General features: G+C 44.9%; 1 long non-coding RNA gene across 1 annotated transcript; it reads left to right on the plus strand.

Annotated features, from left to right (window-relative positions):
* Window positions 1-6,746: 6,746 nt before the first annotated feature.
* On the plus strand, window positions 6,747-17,166 carry LOC117436163 (uncharacterized). Its single transcript, XR_004549601.1, has 3 exons — window positions 6,747-6,872; window positions 15,184-15,335; window positions 16,418-17,166. It is a non-coding gene; the product is annotated as an uncharacterized lncRNA (long non-coding RNA).
* The last annotated feature ends 1,247 nt before the right edge of the window (window positions 17,167-18,413 follow it).

The following is an 18,413-nucleotide window of genomic DNA, read 5'->3' on the forward strand; positions in this document are numbered from 1 at the left end:
ATGGGGTTTTCTGTGACCCACTTGATCGTAGTGCTCTGTCTTTGTATGGCACTGAAGGATGTCAAGGTGTGGATGATCTGGGCGAGTAAATAACCCCACTGAACACACAGGGTGTATTTGTAGGCTTAAAATTAAGTGTATGTATAAGTTTCATGTTGAATTTGTCTTGGAATGATAAAAGATGTCTTCTGGGGAAAGGAGAGGTGGAGGTTGAGACGGAAGGTGTAGAGAAATCCTTTGGGAGAGTGGTTACTCCTCTGTGTAGTGGCATCCAGGACAAGAGGAAATGGGAGCATGTGCTACACAGGGCTGTGGAAATCACCTGGGTCTGGATGTGTGATGTGATAATGTAAGTCAAACATATAGAACCACAGTCTACTCAGACAGAAAAATGTGTGTCTGTGAAGCGGATGGGTACATGCTCAAAATGCAATTCCCCATTTTTATTCATGTTTCATATGGTAAAATAAAGCAGTAGGGTAAATAAAACAGAGACAGAAGGATTCTTACAGGAGTTGCATATGTAAGCTTTTAAGATATAACTTTTGGTGTGTAAACAGGACAGTAATGTCTATAAGCAGCTGGTGACAGTTTCTGTGTGTGCTTGTGGGATAGAATCTCTAGGCAAGAAGTTGGAAAAGTGAATGGTGTGCGGGGCTCCTATAAACCCCTAAGTCTTTCCATTAAGTCTCTCCATTAAGTCTCAATGTCTCAGAAACCCTTATGTCTACAAAGACAGAAGCTGCAGTGCTGTGGTAGCTAGAGAAAAATGTCATTGTATGTATATGTGCCTGTCTATGCACACGTGTGAGTTTATGGCTGTGCCATGTAGAGGGAAAGGTAATACAGAGAGGGAAGGTAACACAGAGAGAGGAGGTAATATAGAGGGGGAAGATACAGGTTTTGATAGTATAAATGGCACCCTCTTTTTTTCTCCCTGCTGTTTGCAGTTCTAATTCCTAAAACATTGTGGTTTATCCTGAAAAAAACGAGGGTTACACAAGTCTATGCTTTGGAAACTTTGATTAAACAAGGTCCTGGTGCAAGACAGTAACGACTCTGTGTGGGTTGGAGTGTTTCATGGAGCTTGGGCTCGGCAGAAGGAGGAGAAATAGTTCTTTGCAGTTAGTAGCAGAGAGATACAGTTTTTCCTTCCCCATGCAAACCAAAATGGATAGATGCCCTCAAATTCCCCATGGCCTATGTCAAGAAGGGTATTTATCACTGATTTAAAAGCATACAGAAAGGTAAATGCAGGGGCTGTTTTTTCCCCCTGAGTTTGCATAGGATAATACTTGAAGGCAATCACTGTATGTTCTAAGGAGCATATTGGTCTGTATACGGCATTCTTTTGTGGCACATTCCAGACCCAGAGGCCTGATCCTGCTGTGGGTGAAGTTAATGGCACATTTCCTATTGATTTTAGGGAAGGAAGGTGCAGACCACAGCCTAACATGAGACAGGTGAAAGCTGCTCCTGCAGAAGGATGCTGCCCATTACATTTAGGCCCACAAACTATTTTTCCCTCGTGTCCTGGGCAAGAGATGGGCATGAATTGTTCATGTTCTAAGCGTAATGAGGATTGTTTAAACATGTAAATGTCTTCTGTAACATTGCTGAACTGAAAATGGAAAAGATTCTGCCAGTGCATGAAAGTGAAAGTGGCTGAGAACAAAAGTGAAACCAAACAGGGCCACTTTCACTCCCCAGGCTGAGATGCAGAAAAGTCAATCCTAAACAGGTGATGCTGAACAGTATATTTTAATTTTAAAGTTTGATTTTATTAGTGTAAAAAAGTGTTGCTACTGATGTAGATAAAGGTTTCCCCTGAGGCAGGCGCTTTCTCTTGATGGTATCACTTTAAAAAAGCCAGAATCAGTTAAAAATGTTGATTTCTTTTTTTTTTCTGTGTGATGTTAAGGGGCATCTCTACCTGTTACCCCCTTTTTCCTTTTCATGCTTTGCATTACGGGCTTGCAAGTCATTTACACTTAGTATGCTGGCAGGAGCATGTGCTAGAGCAGGACAGGGCTCACCTTGCTTTGCAAAAGTATTGGGGACTGCAATCATCAAGTTTCTAGAGAAGAGGGCAAAAAAGTATATTTTAAAATATATGAAAATGACTGTAAAATGTGTTTTAATCTATAAAGCACTAAAAAATGAGAGAGAGTGTAGTGAATGGGAGAGAGAGACATTCAGTTCTCCCTGCCCAGTTTAATAGGATCAGCAGGAGACACATGTATAGAAAAGTGGGCAAAGACCAAACAAAGCAACAGCAGAGGGTAAAAGAAAAAAGCATAGGGTGCCATGGAGAAGAGGGAGAATGGAGGGAAGAAATGGTTTAAATAAATTAACATTGTGCAAAAGTCTTCCTTGGTTCACATCTGTCAATGTCTGGGAAGCTGGGTGGAAAAATACACGTGTGGCAACAGTCCGTTAGGATCTAAGCGGCATGAGGAGGGTAAAATATGTGGAAGGAGAAGGGTAAAAGATGGAAGAAAAGATTTCACCCCAGGAAGATGCTTTTTTGAGAAGGAAAAAAAAAGGAAAAGGCAGTTTAGTCATAAATACTACACCTCCAGTGCTGAGGCTTGCTGACCATGGCTTACATTGGTGCTTACTAAATTACAAGCTGAAACAATGGGGTTTTTGGCATTGTCTTACACCATGAATTTGTACTTGTTACCTTAACTTTTTTCTCTTCTCACATTTGTTGTAAAACATGTAGAGGGGAAAAGGGCATAAAACCAGTGTAAAGGCAGTGATTTTAGCCTGCATCTTCCTCGCAGGTAAAGGGAGGAGGTAAAAGTCTCCAAACTACAGGCCCATGTAAATTCTGCAGCATCACAAATAAGTACATAATCACACAACTCACAGAAAAATGGGTAAAACAAACACTGTTTTTACCTGAGGAGTTGTTCAGCTTTTAAAACAGGGGAGGGAAAAGTTGCTGTGGGAAGGAATATCTCAGGACTCTGTCCCTCATGTAAATGGCTTAAAAAAACCTCCCAGAATTTGGATTTTAAGATATGTAAAATCAATTGTAGTTTTTTTTTCTTTTTTAATATAAGATTGTGCCATTTGCAGATTAACTGTTGCTAATGAGATGGAGCATGCAGCAGCATACAGGCTTCTAAGACCTGAAAACCAGGTCTGGAGAATCTGGTACTTTGATTGACCGGGTATGGAGCTAATATTTGCCATGTGTACCTGTCTTATCAAAAACAATTTTGAGGGCTCTAATTAGACAGTAATAGGAGTTTTAAAAGTGCTTTTCAGACCAAGAGGTACAAAGTCGTGTGAGGGCCAGATCATTTGTATATGCAGAAATGGGTTTAGGCATATAGTAATTTTAATCTATTCTCTCTTGTGTTATAGGGAGTGCAGCACAGCCCTTGTTCTGGATAGCAGGACGCGGTCCAAGCGAAGCGAGCATCACTTCTCAGGTAAGGAGCTGTTTTTGATGGCTTTTGACATAGAGAGAAAATAACTTCTGTTTGGTTGAAATAATACCTGACCTTTAGGCTTTAGTGGTTTTGGAGTTTATTGTCATTTCAGACAAACCTAAATACTTTGGTTTTATTTTGAGAGAGGGGAGGAGGCAAAGTGTTGGGAGGGAGAGAAGTTAATGCCAAGTCCTTCTGAAGTCTGGTCGGTTGCATGAGAGCAGCAGTGCTGACAGTGGTATACTGGGTTTTCCCATTAAAAGATGCAAATGATAGGATGTTATCGAAAGACAGATGTACTTGTGAGCTGTGGTGTGTGTTTCAGTTCACCTTATATTAGAATAGCAAATAAATTGGAAGTGGACGCTGTGATTTGTGCTTGGTCAAAGACAGGGCCAGAAAAAAATCAGTTCTTTCTAATTGCACGTGGCTTTATTGTATTGACAAATATATTTGATGCGGTAGCAATTAAAAATAGTCTGGTTTGATTAAGTTGAAGGAACGATAGTTGTTTTTAAAGCATGCTGGTTAATTAAGCAGGAACCAGTAAAAGCTGTAGATAGGATGCTTTATGAGAAAATGCAATTCCTCGAGGTCAAATTAGTCAATAAGTGAAATTTTCTGACCAGGAAAGAGGCTGTATTTCGAAGGTATTTTATACTTTGTGTAAGCTTTTTATACACCAATAGAGAGAGGAGCTGTGGTAAAGTGTTGGACTTGTTATTGTATTACGGTACATCACTTGTTCTTACTGGTTTGAATTGTTGATTCAACTCGGATTATTTAGACGAGAGAGAAATGTAAATTCCATTTACCAAATGGGATACTTGTAGCATTTAAAAAAGAGAGAAATTCTAAAGGATTAGAAGTCTCAAAAATCTAAAATGTTGTTCTGTGGCCTTTTAAAAAAGCAAAAATCTAAATAAGAATTATTTTCACTGGCCAAATAATATACAATATCTAAAAGCAGTATAAACTGCTGTTAGAAGGGCTTTGAAATTAACAATACGTGAAAGCAGGGAGTTAGGATTTTGCAGTATTTTTCTTCCCCTATTCTCCCTTCTTTTTGGCAAGGAAAAGGGAAAGATTCCTTTTAAATATAGAAAGAATAAACAAGGTACAATTGGCACGAAATATCACGCGGATATTTGGGGACAATTGTTTTCTTGTCAGCATTTTTGGGTTTCAAATGTAAGTGCTGTGAAGGAGCTCAGATCTCAAAAGTTGGTGGGGAGAAAAGGTTTCAGCATTTTAGTTCCTACCTGAGGAATCCATTTTAGAAGCCCATTTCCCCTGTTTGCAAAATACATTTTTATTAGATCTTATGTATTTGGGTTAAGACTTACTTAAAATTACTTAATTAGGTTAGACTGAAATTCTAAGTGATTTAAAAAGAAGGATTATGGTAATATGACAAAACATAACACTATTTTCATTGAAATCCTTAAATAAAGCCCTTTTAACATGCCAATTTTAAAAATCTATAAATTTGGGGTGTTAAAATAGTACCAAATAGAAAAAGGCCGAACTCAGACTGGAATGTATAATCCTGTACCAGTGAGCAGGGATTTTGTAGGTACGTCTGGGACATGGGAGGAGGTCATTTACACCTTCAGTTTGGTTCTGAACATTTCTCTTGTGCTCTCGTCCTTTTTATGACTTTGTTAGATATATGTAAAATACTTCTAAAATGTTTGTGGTTGGTTTGGAAAGGGAAAATGTAGGGAAAGAAGCAACAGTGTAGGTGCGCTAAGCTAGATGGGAATTGATGGTGTTTTCCCAGGGAATTTGGGGAAATAAACCAAAGGAAAAATTGCTACAGCGAGGAATAAATTCCAAATAATTGTATTTGTGCCGTTTGGAATAGCGTGGCTGTGAATTGTCTGGAAAAACCTCTTGTAAGTGTCTGGAAAACAATAGCACAGAAAAAGCCTTTCCAATTGTGTTTTCTCTAGCTAAAGCTCTTGGCTTGTAGGCTGATTTAAGGGACCAGGTATTAAAAAATAAGCTTAAAAAAAATAAGAGCCGTAGATGTGCTTTTCTTATTGATACTTTGGCTTTTTTTTAGACAGGAAAACGTATTCTGTGTTTCTTTCCCCTGTGTTGTTTATGGTCTGAAATAAAGAATGAATTTGCAGTGATTTATTTGTTGTTTTATTTTTAAGATCAGTTATTTGTATGGAAAAAAAACCCTGGCATTAGGTTTGTTTTCCTCGTATTTTAATTTTGGAGGAAGAGCAGAATGTTTCCGGATATTTGCATTTGTTACAAGAGGTTGGAGCAGAAGCCAGATTTCTGTGTAGTCTGTCAGGCAGTTACACGTCTGAGCATGTTACAGTTTGTAGCACTACAAATTAGAGCCATTTGACTTGTATTTGCTGCACGAGGCTTTCATTAAAAGCATATATATCGCAAATAAAATAGATGTAGAGGGGGTGAGCTCCGTGTGTGTGCAGGGGTGTTTTGGGGTGCAGATGCTGTGCTGCGGAGGGGGGTCAGGGGAGACCCAGTGGGTTTTACTCTGAGGTGCTGCTTCTGTAGTTAACTTGTGCTATGTGCCCCCATCCCTCACTTATTTACAAACGGATGCTGACTCTCTGGGTGGGTTTTCGGATCGTTGTGTTAGTTGTTTGCACATCCCTTGCTACTTACGTTAAGACAGGGGCTGCAGAAGTGCTGTGTGTTCAGTCAGACGTACGCTGAGCCCCTACGGGAAGTGTGTATGGGCAAGAGGACAGAATACGAGAGCTGAGTTTTCACTTGACTTTCCCTGCAGGATAACCCAGCATTTCCTACTAACTTTGTCCCAAAGTAAAGCTATTTTTGAGTTAATTTCCTTATTATTATTTTGAAGCAAAAAAAAAAGTATAAATTGAATTAAGAAAACACAAACAGCAGGAAATATTTCCCCTGTTTTTTACTAACCAGCAAGGCGCACACAATTAATACCACCGCTACCAATAACAAACAACAGTAGCTGGGACTAGAAACCACGCTGCAGGAGTACAGCAACCGACACAACCACAGCGGGCCGGGGCCCGGAGCTCCGGGCTGGGCCGCTCGGACCGAGCACCGCCGCCGGCCCGGGTTGGGTCGGGTCGGGTCGGGCCGGGGCTCATCCTCCATGGAGCAGCGGAGCAGCCGGGCCGCGGTCCGGAGCCGGCTGCCGGGGGAGCAGCCCCGAGGCTGACGAGGGGCCGCAGGTGGGGGGGGGGGGGTCCGCCGGCACAGGGTTAACGGCGGCGCGGCCGGGCAGGATGGGAGTTGTAGGCACCGCTGCATGCCGGGAGTGTCGTGAACGCGGCCGCCATGGCTGGATGCGGCCCCAGCGCCTGCCCATCCTCCCGCTGCCGGTCACGGCCAGCGCTGGTTTTAGCTCCCGCTCCGTGTGGATCAGCCCCGGGGCGCCCGCCCGGGTGCCCGCAGGTCAGTGATGGGTTTGCCCCTTCCCCCCGGAGCAGGCCGGGCCGCGGGTGTGCGGCCTACCTCGGGGCCGGTGTCCCTCTGCCGCTGTCTGTCCGTGAGGGAGCTCTCGGGGCCGGGGCCCGGCTGGCTTGGGGCTGGTGGCGGATCGGGCCGCCGGGCGCTCCGCCTTGGCCTGTTCTGGCCGGGCCTGGCCTCCACCGAGGCACCGGGCCGGCAGAGCCTCCCTGCGGGCTCGCCCGGGGCCTCTGCGGCCCAAGCGGGAGTTTGCCCTCTGTAAGTAAGGTTTAAAGCTCATTTCAGTGTTGAAGCTCCGGTTGTCCCGCTGGTAGCGCTCGCAGGTGGCAGGAGGGAGTCTCGGGTTTATTAACAAGTTTGGTTGGGTTTTGAAAGTGGTTTTTGTTTTCTCTTGATGTGAAAGGGAAGAATCAAGATGCACGAAAGTGCTGAAGTGCTTTAGTTACAGAGGGATAAACTCAGGAAGCAAACAGGACGTTGTAGACTACCTCATAGCAAGGTGTTTTCTCTGAGGATGAGGTAGGGAGGGAAGGAAAAGGAAGGCAAATATTACATGTTAACTTAATTTGTGCTAATTGTGGGCCCAAAGGGCAAAGGCAGCTTCTTGTTAAGCGTTCCGGTGTTTTAAAGGAATGTGTTAGTTAACTGGAGGTACCTTATTTCATGTATGAAAGGAATGACAAGTACTAGTATGTGCAATAAATCGGTCTGAAGTGAACTCGGTATGCTTTGTTTGGGTTTTGTATTCCCTCCTTACTTTTTGAAGGCAAATCTTGGAAGATAGTGATGCCCTGCATCAGCAGTTACCTGAACTGAGCTGAGCGTGCTTAAACCTCTCATGGGAATGCAATGGGAAAGGTTCTTGTTTCTTTTTCTTTGTAAGAGTAATCATAGAATAGTTTGGGTTGGAAAGGACGTTAAGATCATCCAGTTCCAACCCCCTGCCATGGGCAGGGACATCGCATACTAAACCATGGCACCCAAGGCTCTGTTCAATCTGGCCTTGAACACTGCCAGGGATGGAGCATTCACAACTTTCTTGGGCAACTCATTCCAGTGCCTCAACACCCTCACAGTAAAGAATTTCTTCCTTATATCCAATCTAAACTTACCCTGTGTAAGTTGCAACCCATCACCCCTTGTCCTATCACTACAGTCCCCAATGAAGAGTCCCTCCCCAGCATCCTTGTAGGCCCCTTTCAGATACTGGAAGCTGCTCTGAGGTCTCCACGCAGCCTTCTGTTCTCCAGGCTGAACAGCCCCAACTTTTCCTTTTGACATGCAGGAGAGATTGCAATTTGTTAACTAATAAATGAAGATGAGCAAAGAAAAAAACCACTTTTGAGGTCAAATGAAAAAGGAGAAGTTGCCATAATAGGTTTGTTTTAAATTGCATGTGTTACGATTCACTTCTGTGAAGATCTCCTCCCTTATATATTATAAGGGGTATATATCCCATATATATCCCTTGTATATTCAGCATTCCTATATATCAGTAAAACATTCTGAGATAGATATGTGCATTTATAATGGGCCCAGCTTGAAAATGATGTGTTTTTTTTTGTCATCTTCATTTCCTTTTCCTTTAACCAAGTGTTTCAGGCCCCTTACTAGATGCAGAGTAGTTTGGTTATATTTGCTATCAACTGATTGTAACCTGCACATTCTGACCTGTGCTGGCAGAAGAGGTGTTCTTTCCCTCACTGTCTTTGGGAGCAGGCAAACTGTATGGTTTAGACACAGTGGCTGAAAGTGTGCTCTGACTTCTTCCCTGTTGATGTGCAATTTATAGAAATCCTCATGGAAGAATTTTTTAGGGAAGTATTTAAATTAAAACCTTAATGTCATTTAGGGTGAGATAACATTGCATTCTCAAATGTATGTATAATCAGGTCCCTTGGGATGTTACCTGAGACCTGATCTCTTTTTTGCCTGCCTTTTAGATTGTATAGGTTTTACATACAGCTCTTGTGCATCACTGAAGAATTAACAGAAGCATAAAGTGACAGAACACTGCTTTTCAGCAGGGCTGCCATACTCTAGGAAGAGGTTGTAGGTGTTTACTTGGTGGCTTTGCTCTTTGGGAGATCACAAAACAGGGAGTTGTGCTCAGCCAACCACTTAGTTCTTATTTTTCAGTCCTCAACTGTAGCAAGTTATTCAAAGAGAAAGAATTTGGTTTTAAGGAGGTGACTTCTCACTCAGTGACCAGTAGAAAGTTAAGTGATGAAATCAGTGTAATCATCAGTGTATGTGTTAAGTGCTCCCAGTGTCACTTTCACTAGGTGCTGAAGCAGAGGGATGCATGGATTATAAGGATTAAACTTCCTTCATCCCCCTAGAGGTGAACAAGTCGAGTGGAAATGGAAGGCTCATTTGGTTGGAGGCAGTATGAAGGACTTGGAAGACAAAAAGAATATAAATTCTATCTGTAAATGATTCCTTGCACAGTTTTTTCTATACTAGACATTGGGATGTGACCTACAGACAGAATCTCAGCGCTTACAGGGCAGAAATGTGACTGGAAAGTGATTCTGTGAGTGTGGAACGAAACACACTTGGTTGTTGGATTCCTGAAAATACATTTCTCTTATGAGGGTGCTGAGGTGCTGGCACAGGGTGCCTGGAGGAGCTGTGTTTGTCCCATCCCTGGCAGTGTCCAAGGCCAGGTTAGACAGGGCTTGGAGCAAGCTGCTCTAGTGGGAGGTGTCCCTGCCCATAGCAGGGGGTTGGAACTGGATGCGCTTTAAGGTCCCTTCCAGTCCAAACCATTCTAGGTTCATAAGTCTGATCCTTTAACAGAAAATTATCCCTGTTCATAGCTTCCTCTTGTTCTTTTCTTGACCTTCTTGAATTAGAAGCAAGTCATGGACTTTCCCGCTGAACCAGTGGCAACACAGTGTTAGGACCACAGCAAAGGAGAATATTCTGAGCTGATTTGCCCATGTCATCATACGAGGCTTCCTGCTGCAGAAAGAGGCATTTCCACTGGTGTCAAACACTGAACAAAATCAGAACTATGCCAGGGCTTGGTTTGGTAGCAGAGGCTGGGAAAGGGGTGGTTCACTACAGCCTGCAGCAGTGGTTTTGGGGTTGGTTTGTTTATTGTTTAATAATAATAATAATAATAATAATAATAATAATAATAATAATAATAATAATGAGTGTTTGTAGGAATGCTTTGGAGCCAGATTGTCAATGCCAATTCATTTGCATGGGTAAATGAAAGAGAAGTGATCTGAAGTAATTCTGCAGAGGGATAGTGATTTACATCCCTGAGTAGATGGCCTTCTGGTGGGGACGTTATGATGGTGTCTTTGGTCTTCCTCTTATTCTCACAAAGAAAAAACTATCAAAAGAGAGGTAACAGTAAGCGCCTCTATAAGCTCCTCCCACAGGGGAAAAAAAGGAAACTCAGTACCTCTAAAATGGTTCTACAGTTGGTCCAAAAGCTGTTGGATGTTGCTGTTATAGCAGCATCTATAGGAATAGAAATAGCAAGAGAAGAAATAGGAATTTTGGCGTTCCCCTGGTCTCTTTCCAACTTGTGAAAATCGTGGGATGAAAGGAAATGCCATCTTTGGATCTACTTTGTTTTCTGCAGTGTCTTCATAGAGTCACAGAATGGTTTGTGCTGGAAGGGACTCATCCAGTTCCAACCCCCTGCCAGAGGCAGGGCCACTTTCCACTAGAGCAGGTTGCTCCAAGCCTCATTCAACCTGGCCTTGAACACTGCCAGGGATGGGGCAGCCCCACTTCTCTCAGACTTAAAGCAGGGTAGTTAATGAGTAGGATGAAACTCATTTGTACTTGTTTCAGAGTAGCAGTGGTAATTTCTGTCTCAAGTCTTACTGTAGAAAGAGAGTCCAAATGATTGCTGCTGTTACTGTGTTCAGGGAGGTGACACCTTGGTTTAAATTACTAAGGCAAATTGAGTTTTTCTCTCCCACCACAAGCACAAAGAAGCATTGCGTTAGAAAATCCAGACCTCAGCTATTTGAGCAAGGCATTTTACTACCATAAGTTCCCCAACTTAATGCTGTCCTTTAATGCTTCTTTTTGTATTACCATCCAGAACATCTTGAGGCCCCTGTGGCATCAAAAGATAAAGCTTAGACCCCCCCAAGCCACCTTCTCAGGTGCCATCTGACTGTGGGAGGACCTCAGTTCCTGCCCTTGGATTTCTCTGCCTGCCAAGGTCCCATTGACCAGTGGTGAGACGCAGTCCTATGTGAGACATGGGAAGCTGAAGCTCCAATCCCGTGCCTACCTCAGCAAGTACATCTCCTAAGAGCTCTGCCTCATTCCCCTGAGGTATTTAGGGATGAGTGTGCATGTTGGAAGAACTACTGCCCTTTGGGCAGGGGAAGATACAGTGCCACATCGATGAAGCTGATGGTTAGGGCAGCTGTCTGCAATGATGGGTTAATTGAGATCCAAATCCCTGTTGTGATGGGGAGCAACATACAGTCCTGGGAATGACTGAATCTTGCAGGGTGTTTTTAAAGTGCTAGCTTGGATGGTTAGAACTTGAACGGCAGAATGGAGGAATTACAGATGATTTGAAGGGAAAAAAGAAATACAGGAGCATAATGGAGTGTTACGGATAGGACACAGATTTATTTTGCTCTCAACTTCTGCCCTAGTAGGGTCCTAGCTGAACCCTCTGCTCTCACATTTCTTCATGGGCAAACAACATTGTATTTAATGGGCACTCTTCAAAGCGTAGTTCATGTTTGTGAAGTACTGGAAGTGGCCAAAGCAAAGTCTTCTAGAAGTGATGGCAGGGACACCAGAGCTGTTTGGCAGATAGATCCTTCAGGAAACACTTGAGGAAGTGTCAGATTTGTCTTAACAGGATATATAGGATAGGATAATATGATATGATGGAAAGCTAGTCCACTGAGATATGGAGAAGGTGAAGTAGTTATGTGGAAGATAGAAAGCATTGTATGATTCGTATCCCATGGCTGCTATGAACTGGCTTGTGCCAGGCAGAGTCTCCTGGGGACAATGGATGCATTGGAGGGGGGTGGAGGGTGGGCTGTAGACACAATCTCACATTCAGTATACTCTATACTCCACAAAAGGATGCAGGGAAAGAGGGTTGAGTGTATATAATGTAGTGCAGTGGGTGAACAATAGGTTGTAGATGAGGAGACAAAGGTTTATTATCAAATGCAGTCCATCATCTGGGTCTGGAAGTGAATGCATCGTGTAAGGTGACACTAAGTGTTGGCACTGATGGGAGGGACAGTCATTCCTGAACTTTGTTCGCTTTATGTGGACAAGCATCTGGATCACTTATCTACAGTTACGAAACCAGGTAGCAGAGACATCCAGGGTTAAGCAGTGAGAACACAGTATTTTGTTTCTACAGATGATATTTTCAGCTCAAAATCAATATATTACAGCAGGCTGTAGGACTGAAGAAGGTTAATCTTGTGTTGCCATGGCCCATATTACGTCTCTCCCCTAAACACATGCTGCACTTGGACTTGTATGCACAGTATGCACAACTATTAGAATTGTTTTGGAGAAGTACTTGTTTGCCACTGTTGCTGGTGATGGAAATAAACCCCAATTTTATATGGATGAGAGGATCTGGAGCTCCCCCATTGAAATCACTTCTGAAAACTCTTTAAGTGGGGAGTGGTAACAGAAAGGAGAACTTGGAGATTTTACAAGAGACTTGTCTTGTTATTCCATACCAGGTAAAAATGAGAAATCCCTATACAAAGTACTAGAAGATTGTAGTGTGTTGCTCCTCTTAAGGGGCATCATAGAATGGTTTGGATTGGAAAGGACCTTATGATCACCCAGTTCCAACCCCCCTGCCATGGGCAGGGACACCTCACACTAAACCATGGCACCCAAGGCTCTGTCCAGCCTGGCATTGAGCACTGCCAGGGATGGAGCATTCACAGCTTCCCTGGGCAACCCATTCCAGTGCCTCATCACCCTCACAGTAAAGAACTTCTTCCTTATATCCAATCTAAACTTCCCTTGTTTGAGTTTAAACCCATTCCCCCATGTCCTATTATTACAGTCCCTGATGAAGAGTCCCTCTCCATCCTTGTAAGCCCCCTTTGAATGGACCTTCTCATAAAGAGCAGTGTGCATCTGCACAACATGTTAAATTTACAGTCTGTAAACTCACCTAGTTAATAGGCCAACTGCTGTCTTGCTTCAGGTTCTGTTTAGCTTTCATTGCCACATTTGCCTGGAATGACTTGTTGAGAAATTTGGGACTTTAATCCCTAAAGCAGAAGAACATGTTGCTGACACCCAGAGTTTATTTAGGAAGCAAGGAGTGTGTAGCTGTTACACAGTGTGGTAACCTGAAGTGCCTGCATGACTCAGTTTAAAAGCTAAGACATGCTCTTCTCATAGAAACTGTAGCCAAGAGTGTGCAATTGCAGGATGAGAGCCATGCAGATGCTCATCTTGGTTATTTGCTATGGCACTTACTGGTACCAGTTCCATCCCTTTCAGCCTGCTGTTGCCTGGGTCATTTGTACCTGTAAGCTCTGCAGACTGCTGATGATGGGCTGTCTGTGGCTGTTCGCTGTCTGTGGCTGTTCAGCGCCTGGGAGAGCTGAGTGCTGAGGCACCTTGTGCTGAGCCCACAGGAGTACTGTAAGGACTGAGAGTAAGAGCCAGCACACTGCTGCTGTCAAGGCCTGAGTCTAAAACATACATCCCCAAGCCCCTGCTTGCTGGGGAGCATGCCAAGAGTGAGAAGGGCTACAGAAATGAAGGTGAATGTGACCTGGCAGTGTGTGCTAACAGCCCAGAAACCAACCGTGTGCTGGGCTGCATCAAAAGCACATGAGCAGGAGGTCAGGGAAGGGACTCTCCCCCTCTGCTGTGCTCTGGGAGATCTCCCCCTGCAGTCCTGATCCAGCCATGGGACAACAGCACAAGAGGGATGTGGAGCTGCAGGAGCGAGTCCAGAGGATGCCATGGAGCTGCTGCGAGGGCTGGAGCAGCTCTGCTCTGGAGCCAGGCTGGGAGAGCTGGGCTGGGGCAGCCTGGACAAGAGAAGGCTCTTGAAGGGGAGACCTGAGAGCAGCTCCAGTGCCTAAAGGGGCTGCAGGAAAGCTGGAGAGGGGCTTGGGACAAGGGCCTGTAGGGACAGGACAAGGGGAATGGCTTGAACCTGCCCGAGGGGAGACTGAGCTGAGCTCTTAGGCAGAAGCTGTTCCCTGTGAGGGTGCTGAGGCACTGGCACAGGGTGCCCAGAGAAGCTGTGGCTGCCCCATCCCTGGCAGTGTTCAAGGCCAGGTTGGACACAGGGGCTTGGAGCAAGCTGCTCCAGTGGAAGGTGTCCCTGCTCATGGCAGGGGTTGGAACTGGATGAGCTTTAAGGTCTTTCACAACCCAAACCAGTCTGGGATTCTCTGATTCATTGGCATGTCCAACTGGTTCCTGTAGAGTTCTTCACTTCACAGGATGGAGAGTGAATGGCCCATTCTGAGGTATTTTCAGTGTGCACTGAGGCAGGGTCTTTGGGACTATGGATTTAGGCAAAGACACACTGCAGTGCTCAGCACCGCAACAGCCAGGCCCATTACTGAATCTGGCCTCCCTGCAGTAAGTGTGAGTAATGGAAAGAGAGGCATGAGAGCAGAATGACTGTACAGGAGCTGCGCTTGTCTTGCTAGAATGAAAAACATCTTTGTAAAGGGGTAAAATTAGCGCTGGGTACAAGAATGCCATTTAATGAAACAAATGACTACACCTCTTCCCAGTGGCAGGAGCAAAGTGACACATCCCTGCCCTGCTCCCAGGGCTGCTGCAGAGTAGACTGGGACAGCCAGGCTGGGATGAGGAGTGGATCCCAGGGCTGAGGGAGCCTGGCCATCCACCTCAGTCTGGTTTGTGAGAAGAGGTGTCTTCCTCAGGTACTGGGAGAGCAGGGAAGGAGGATGTATGTTTGAGACATGGAATGTGGTCTGTTTGGGATGTGCAGTTGCTTCTGAGGTGTTTGTGGCGGCAAAGTCATAGAAAAACTGAATAAAATTGGATGTCTCCTTATTAGAGGCTCTTTTATCTCCTATTTGTTGTATTTTACTTCTCTCTGCTATATTTTTCCTTTCTTTTTGTCTCCCTTTAATGTCTTCCACTGTATAGTTCTACATCCTTATTTATTGTCCATGTTTGTTTACTGCTGCTTTTTTCCTTGTGCATGTCTTTACTGCTTTAGCTTTTCTGTATCACAGAATCATAATGGTTAGGGCTGGAAAGGACCTTAAAACCCTTTCTCTTTTGTCTCTTGTGATCTGCCATCCAGTTTGGCCACCTTCCATCCGATGGAGCAATGTACCTGGTGGGCTGACTGAGGCTTGCATCACCCTAAACCAGATTGCATCTGCAATCAGCTGGAAGTGACTACATGCCTGAACTGACAAATGATGCTGTGGAAACACGGATCTCTGGAGCAAGGTATCCTCATCTACATGTGTGTGCTTGTTGCTGCTCGAGTACATTCAAAATGCCTGTCTGCTCCTTTAGGCTTTGCTGCAGGGAGTGGGAGCAGAGCTTCAAAGCTCTTGGGAAAACCAGGATTCACCTTGAAAAGGGGGATATGCTGTTGAATGTGTGGTGACCGTAAGCAGGAGATCCAAAACCCCTCGCTTGACCTTTGGATTATTCTTTCCCTTCCAGTGAGTCCCTTTCCCTGCCTGTGACTCATCTTCTAAATGTAGACTAAGCCTCTCAGAGGACTGCCTTTCCCTCTGAACAGAGCAGCATAAAAAATAGCAATGCTGGTGAATAACCAGCGTTATTTTTTAACACAAAAAAACCCCTTGAGGGCTGCCTTACTGCTCCTGTGCTGCTCTGTCAAGGGATTTATTGGTTCTCCGAGAGAACAGCAAAGCAGGTTGTGTCCTGACTGCAATGAGAAGGTTGTTCAGGCACCAGGTCTTGGGCGCAACACAACTGCAGTAGAGTGGGCAGGAGATGTTGTAATGAGAGATAGGTGGGCTCTGACAAAGGCCAAAGAATCTTTCATAGCCCTTACAAACCTCCTTCCCTGGTGCTGACCATCAAGATCATGTATAATATGTATATAATAGGCAGCATCCCTGTGGGAGCTGCAGTGTGGCTTACATGGACATCTAGTAGGAAGTTGCCTGCTCCCTTCAGCAGGTTGCCAACATCCATCTCCTTTCCTCCAGCCCCTGTGTACAGTCCAGCTGCCCAGTCCACTTCTGTTCTTGACAGTGGTGACCTGGTGATCATAGAATCAGACTGGTTTGGGTTGGAAGACACCTTAAAGCTCATCCAGTTCCAACCCCTGCCATGGGCAGGGACACCTTCCACTAGAGCAGCTTGCTCCAAGCCCCTGTGTCCAACCTGGCCTTGAGCACTGCCAGGGATGGGGCAGCCACAGCTTCTCTGGGCACCCTGTGCCAGCGCCTCACCATCCTACTGTTACCTCCCCCTGTCACACAGCTCTTGTTTTGTCTCTGACTGTAGCAGATCTCTTACTAAAGCCAAAGTGGTTCCTTTTCTCTTTTCAGATGCTTTTCCTGTATCCTGTCTCTTTATTGCCTGATCCCCTGGAAGACGCAAGAGTGAGAATCAGTGGCATGTCCTTACCCTGCAAACACTCTGAGAACTGCTTTGACATCCAATGGAACCAAATAGTGTGATGTGGCCACAGCAAGCTCCTGCTCTTTCTACCAAGGTACAACGGCTCTGTGATCCAAAGGAGTGGTGCTTGAACCTCCCTCTGCTCAGCTGTGTTCTTTTCTCTGACTGTAACAGCACTGTTTCTTTCCAACACACAATGTTCATGCAAAAATGCAGATTAAAGCAGGTTTCCTACTTCAATCTTAAGGAATTAAGGAAAATTAAGGGAAGGTGAGCTAGATCACTGTGAGGATAGTTGCCTCCTGTTGTGGAATAGAAGGAAACCCAGTGCCATGCTCCCTCCCATTAGGTCTGATACAACTGCTGTATGATCAAGAGACATACAGCAAGTCTCAAAATCAACCATAAACCTATAGGTCAGGCAATCAGTGACTTGACATTTCTCATTGCAGAGTGATAGTTTCATGCCTTTAATCTGCATCACTGCAGGCAGTGTGTTACTGAATTCAATGAGGGCTGGATCCCACTATGAATTTCATTGTTTTCTACAAGTCGATTATAAAGAGAAACCTTTGATATCTATTAATTATGTGTCTCTGAGTGAAAGGCTATCGTATGTATATATGTATTTCATAACAGGAAGTGTAACAAACATCTATTTTTATTACATTAATAAACCAGATAAACCTATCAAAGCATGTTTTCATTGAATTTCGTTGGTCTTGTTACCCTTTGCACTTTATGATTCTTCATTTATATTCTCAGGACACACAGCTCATTGTATCAGGTAGTTGATGTCATACAAGTGCCTAGGTTCTAAATAAGAGCTTTGAGTTTGCACCAGCCTGTGTAAGCGCATCCACATGGCGCCATAGTCTGATTGAGACCTCAGGGTGCTACTTACCTGTTGCATTTGCAGTAGGATGTAATACAGGCTCTTCCCAAAAAGAAAGTAAACTTATGAGGGATTTAATCCTGCTTTGAGGAGCTCATGGCCTGTGAAGCAGATGAAAGGGACATGGAATGGGACAAGGAGAGATAAATTGTAGACAGCTGTAAATCCATTCAGTTTACAGCATTCTGAAGTGCTGGGATCAGCTCCGCTCTTGTGGAGACCACCCCTGCTGTCCTGATGCAGCCCTGGGGCAACAAGACAAGAGGGATGTGGACCTGCAGGAGTTAGTCCAGAGGAGGCTATGGAGATGCTGTGAGGGCTGGAGCAGCTCTGCTCTGGAGCCAGGCTGAGAGAGCTGGGCTGGGGCAGCCTGGACAAGAGAAGGCTCCTGAAGGGGAGACCTGAGAGCAGCTCCAGTGCCTAAAGGGGCTGCAGGAAACCTGGAGAGGGGCTTGGGACAAGGGCCTGTAGGGACAGGCCAAGGGGAATGGCGTGAACCTGCCAGAACAGGGGAGACTGAGCTGAGCTCTTAGGCAGAAGCTCTTTCCTGTGAGGGTGCTGAGGCGCTGGCACAGGGTGCCCAGAGAAGCAGTGGCTGCCCCATCCCTGGCAGTGCTCAAGGTCAGGTTGGACATAGGGGCTTGGAGCAAGCTGCTCTAGTGGAAGGTGTCCCTGCTTGTGGCAGGGGTTGGAACTGGATGAGCTTTAAGGTCCCTTCCAACCCAAACCAGTCTGGCATTTCTCAGGCAGATAAAGGAAAGGCAACACGTGGAACCCACTCCATGCTATCATTGACGACTCAGATGGGGATGAGTCTCCAGAAAACCCCATCTAAACGAGGTTCCCTGCTGCTTGTAACAAGATCCGTGTCTAATAAACCCTATAAAAGGCTGGCTCTGGAGAAAGATGTCGACACTGGCTGCAAAAGTCCCCTTTAAGAACCACCCATCTCCTTCAACTGCTGGGCTTTCATTGACCCACACCTTGCTCCAGGCTGCCCTTAATCTTCCATACTCCTGAGGCATTCC

This window comes from Melopsittacus undulatus, chromosome 4 (assembly GCF_012275295.1).
Source record: "Melopsittacus undulatus isolate bMelUnd1 chromosome 4, bMelUnd1.mat.Z, whole genome shotgun sequence".
NCBI lineage: Eukaryota > Metazoa > Chordata > Aves > Psittaciformes > Psittaculidae > Melopsittacus > Melopsittacus undulatus.